Raw genomic sequence first — 6,000 nt, 5'->3', positions numbered from 1 at the left:
GTCAGAAAAAGAAAAAAGTAATAGTTCAGGTAAGGTAAGTTTAGTACTGTTTCGATTTAATTCAATGCAGTGCAGGGTAATATATGTATAAATTGTGTTTTGGATTATAAGATATAGTGGGTTTTGGGAGAATTTTGGTTAGTTATTGTAATCTCCCAGAACCATATGTGTAACCACGGTATTCCTTTGCCATAAGCGAGGGTAATTAATAAAGGTACAATGAATATTTCCTTTAGAGTTTGGTACATGTATAGTCAATAAATTTCGAGGACAAAATTTTTAAAAGGAGGAAAGAATGTAGAGACCTAAAAAATATAATAATAAAAGAAATTGGGGAAAAAAGGATTTTTGGCTAGGGGATGAGAAAACCGGTGACGATTTTCTGGAGTAATAAGAAAACTGTTGACAGTTATGGGGTTTTACCATAGGCTAGTAACAAGTAAAATGGTAAATTGGGCAGGTTAAAGAGAAAACCAGTGACGATTTTCAGAGAGCCAAAGAAAACTGTCGACGGTTTTGTCTAGCAGTGCTGAGATTATAAAATCCTGTGAGCTTCATTGTTAGTAAAAAAATTTATTTCCTCTCCCTTTCTCTCTTTAAACTCACGAGCATCCTCCCCCTTCTCTCTATAATTCTACTCTGACTTAAGCTCGAATTGATGATTAGAAACCACCATGAGGATCATGGGTCGATTCTCTGCAAGTTTACCGGAGCAAAATTTTGATTTGAGGAGTTCAGATACCATCCCAAAACTAAGGTAAGGATGTAGTTTGGGTGTTTATTGGTGGTTTATCTGGTTTATTGGATGTATAGGCTTAAAAATGTGAATATGATAATTATTCTGAGATTTCAGTTGATTAACTGGGGAATATATATGTAATTTTAGGGTTTTGAAATCACAAATGCCTTAGACATGAGATAGAAAAATAGTAAACAGGTCTCAGTTAGTCAGGTAAGGAAAATATGTTATGCCAGTTAAAATATGGATTTTTTTTATTAGTAAAATATTTTATATATAATTATATGTTATTGGGTTATGATTTTTGAATAATTCATAATATGAGAATGTGGGTTTGAAATTATGCAATTTTAGGACAAATATTACAGCTTATAAATCATTTTTATAAAGTAGAAAATACAGACTATAATACATAAGATTTATTTATTTAATTGTATGGCATGAGAAGTATTAGCCTAGCACAGAGTTTCATACAACTTTTATAGAATTATGATTTACAATATTATAGTGATATGATTCATAGTTATTATAGAAAGCGATTTACAATTATTACAGAGATAAGATTTATAGTTAATAAAGTATTAGGATTTTTATAGAGATTACAAAACCATGATTATATAATGTTTTACAGAACCATGATATATAGATTATAGAACCATAACACATGGAAATACAGTTTATACAAATTGTAGTTACCGGGAAAAATAAAATTTAAAAAATAATAATAACAATAATAAAATAATAAAATAAAATAAATTAATTAAATTAACAAGTAAAATGAATAGTATCATAAGGAAAATATATATATATATATATATGTGTGTGTGTGTGTGTGTGTGTATGTGTGTGTGTATATATATAAGTAAGTTATTATGATATATATGTAATATATATAAATTAAAGGTGTATATATGTATATATATAAAGTGTACAAGCTTCTTCAAGAAGTTTTGCTTTAATTAGCAAGTTAATATGGTATTATTATATAAATATAAAATTGTGCAAGCTTCTCCAGGAAGCTTGCTTTGATTTTGGTGTGTTCTCTCTCTCTCTCCTCTCTCTCCTACGACTCTCTCTCTCTCTCTCTCTCTCTCTCTCTCTCTCTCTCTCTCTCTCTCTCTCTTCGATTCTGGGCCAGTTTTATGCCGGAACGACAAACCGAAGCCACCACGACGCTCCTGGCGAAGTTCTCTGCAAATCTGCTGGAGCGGATTATTGGAGAAAACAATTTGGAAATCATCCCTAAGTTGAGGTAAGGCTTTTTAAGCTAAATTTGAAGTTGTGATAGTTGATAAAATTGTTATACGCGTTGAAATATTAAAGTTTAATACTGAGAGTTTTCGTTTTCAGGGGTGTTGATTGGGAACGTTGGGAATCATCCCTAAGTTGAGGTAAGACTTTTTAAGCCAAATTTGACTTTGTGGCTGTTATAAAAAATGTTGTACATATGAAAATACTGAAGTTTAATACTGAGAATTTTCGGTTTGAGGGTATTGGTCAGGAAATCTTACAGGGGTTAGACTAGATTGTCTTGAGGGCTTTCTCAGTAGTCAGGTAAGGGGATAAACTAAGCTAGTTTTATTTTGAGAAAATGCATGTATGTATATGTAGCATCTGGTTTCAGGAAAAATAAATATATTTTTATATATGATTTATATTTGGAAAATAGTGTTTAAATGATGATATGTTGAATACATGGAAAATTTGTTCAGTGTGGCATGAGTATAAAAATATTGTGAAATACTGTTTTCTGAGAATGGGGATGATATGGATTTTATGATGGAAAATCGGTGTACGGGCTTTGATATATATATATATATATGTGATTTGCCGGCGTACAGGCCATGCTATATGGATATGTCTACCGGCGTACGGGCTGTGCTATGTGATTTTTCGGCGTACGAGCCAAGCTATGTGATTTGCCAACATACGGGATGTGTTATGTGATTTGCCGGCGTATAAGCCGAGCTATGATAAAATGTGAAATACCGGCATACGGGCTGATGATTTTCATGATATATGTATATGTGAAAAATGATATGAATGATTTGATAATTAGTGATATGAGTTATCCATGTATCACGATTTTAGTATATGTATATGATATCAGAACCTGGTTAGCTTGGTCTAGGCTAGCATGTGCACGATACCGTTGCTATATGTCTATGTTCTTCATGATCATGATATTTGTGTTAATGCCATTGTACGGAGTGGTGTGAGATTGGATGGTCGATGTGGTTATTTTCAAGAAGTGTGCTGTTATCGCCCTTGGTGTACGGACCAGTCTGGGTAGACCCATCGGACCTACAGACTACTGTTTGACTTGGCAGTGATCGGCTAACCCCTGCCTTCAGGCCACACAACCCAGTCATGTGGGGGTAATACATGACAATAGCCAACTAACCTACCAGGATTGTTTTATGTTATTATTATTATATGAGATGAAATATGATTATGAAAATGCAATATGTTCTGCCATGTTTTGATGGTATATGTATGTTTTTCCCAGATTTGATAAACAGTACTGAACATGTTATGTATGATATATGTTGAACATAGAATACTCATGTTGCCACACACTAGTATTAGTTTATTTCCCTTACTGAGAGGTGTCTCACCCCTAAATCTTATAAACTTTTTAGGAGCCCCTGATAGGAGAGCGGGAAAAGCCCCGCTGATCTAGAGTGGTTTATCTGCCCTTTTTGGAGGGTAAGTTTTTGGTAAGGATAGTATGGTTTTGTGGGAATTGTCCCTAGATTTCATTTTTTGGGATGTATATATGGAAGTACAGTGATTGTAGTAACTCTGGTACATTGTGATGTATGATTTGATGGTATGAATATGATTGTACATTTTCTGCTGCGTAGGCTTCTGCTGTATGTTCTAATGTATCCCTGGTACCCACAGGTCCAGGAGGATTGTGACCTGTTGAGTTGGAATGTGAGATGTGTGGTATTGATTTTATGATGATATTATTATAAAAAAAAATGTGTGGAAATTAAGTAGGTCGTGACAGCTTGGTATCAAAGCCTAGGTTGCTAGGTTCTGTAGACTTTAGAGTGCAACAGGAACAATACCAGAGTTTAGGAAAGGATTTGAGGTTTTGTTCTACAGTTTAGAGGCAGGACTTCCGTGGTAGTTTTTGTGTTTTTCCTAGGGTGACGATTTCAGGAAAACCATAGTAAGCTATTGTCGGGTTGTGTTTCTAGAATGTAGGACTGGGGATTAGAAATGAGTTAGAAATGTTGAGATAAGTGGTGAGGATAGGTGGGTAAATTATGGGGATAGGATTACTGAATTGCAACTGCTATTTTCCAGGATGGATCCAGAAGGAAATAGTGCCCATGCAAGTGGCAGTGATGGAGCAGGACCATCAGGTGCAGCTAGAACCGAATCTGACGCGGTATTACGTAGCGTGGCTTAGCAGGTTATGGCTGAGATCGCTAGGAGTTCGAGGGAGCAGAGTGGTCCATCTGCAGGCCAGGGGTGCACCATAGAGAAGTTCACAAAGATGAATCCTCCAGTGTTCTCAGGAGGAGTTAATCCTGTATCCGCTGAGAACTGGATGCAGGAGACCGAGAAAATCTTGACTGTACTGCAGTGTACTGAGGAACAGAGGGTCCTCTTTGCCACCTATAGATTGACAGGAGAGGCTGAGAGGTGGTAGATTGCGGTGAGACTATTGGAGCAGTAGAGGGTGACTCCAATAGCTATGACATGGGACCGGTTTAAAGATCTGTTCTTTGACAAGTATTTTCCAGCTACTTTGAGGGAGGCTAAGGTAGAAGAGTTCCTGAGTCTGAAGCAGGGACAACTATCCGTCCAGCAGTATGCAGCATGTTTTATCGAGCTCTCTCGATTCGCCCCATACATTGTTCCTGATGAGGTGAAGAAGGCGAGGCAGTTTGAGAGAGGCTTGAGGCGGAGTATATTTAGGCAGGTGGTGGTGCTGCGGATCCAGGACTTTGCTGAGTTGGTCGACAGGCCAGCCTTGGCAGAGATTGGTGAGCGTCTTGATGCGGATGAGCAGGGACAGAGGAAGAGATCTGCATCTACGAGCTACCAGCAGGGTCACAGGCCGGGTTAGTGGAGGAGAGGTAATCATGGTAGAGGGCAGAGATAGGAGACGGGAGGACGCGAGGTGCAGACAGGGCAGGGTCTCCCAGTTTGTCAGACTTGTGGTAGGAGGTATTGGGGAGAGTGTCAAGCTGGTGGTGTAGTGTGCTATCGCTGCGGTAGATCAGGACATATAGTGTGAGATTGTCCTACCCCGCCAGATGCAGCTCCGGTGTGCTATCGCTGCGGTAGATCGAGGCACATGGTACGAGACTGCCCTAGTCCACTAGATGCAGTTCCAGCTCCTAGACGATACCGGGGAGGTTATCAGGCGTCACGTGGGGGCCAGCAGAGGAATACGGCTCCAGCTAGAGTGTTTACTCTAACGTCGGGTGAGGCTGAGACGGAGGGTGACGTGGTGACAGGTATGGTTGTTATGTTTTCTTTTAAAGTTATTGCATTATTTGATTCAAGAGCTACACACTCGTTTGTATCCTCGAGGTGTATTAAATTATATGGGGCTGAAACACAACTGTTAGATGTTGAATTGCTGGTATCTACACCAATTAGGTCAGTAGTAAGGAGTAATAGGGTGCTCCGAGGTTGTCTAGTTGATATTCAAGGGAAGGCTTTGTCTACCGATTTGATAGTGCTGGACATGCACGAGTTTGATGTTATATTTGGCATGGATTGACTAGCAGCTAATTTTTTCATCATAAATTGCCGTGCATGAGAAGTGATATTTAGATCTACGGGGGAAGTAGAATTTAAGTTCGTAGGGTCGCGAGTGCAATCCTCGCCTCAGCTCGTTTCAGCTATTCAGGCCAGGAGACTACTGTTGAGTGATTGTCAGGGGTTTGTGGCTGTTGTGAAGGAGATGTCAGAGAATGAATTGAAACTTACTAGCACGACTGTAGTAAAAGAGTTTATAGATGTTTTTCCAGACGAGTTACTAAGCTTGCCACCCAACCGTGAGGTAGATTTTCCTATCGATCTACCTTCTGGTTCAGTGCCGATTTCTAAAGTACCATATCGAATGGCGCCAGTAGAGTTGGAAGAATTGAAAAATTAGTTGCAAGATCTGTTTGATAAGGGCTTCATACGACCCAGTGTATCTCCATGGGGAGCTCCTGTTCTATTTGTGAAGAAGAAGGACGGGACTATGAGGATGTGTATAGACTACAGGGAGATCAATAAAGTAACAA

This window comes from Malania oleifera, chromosome 5, assembly GCF_029873635.1.
Source record: "Malania oleifera isolate guangnan ecotype guangnan chromosome 5, ASM2987363v1, whole genome shotgun sequence".
In the NCBI taxonomy this organism is placed as follows: domain Eukaryota; kingdom Viridiplantae; phylum Streptophyta; class Magnoliopsida; order Santalales; family Ximeniaceae; genus Malania; species Malania oleifera.
The sequence above is the reverse complement of the archived record's forward strand: the minus strand, read 5'-3'. Positions refer to the sequence as shown.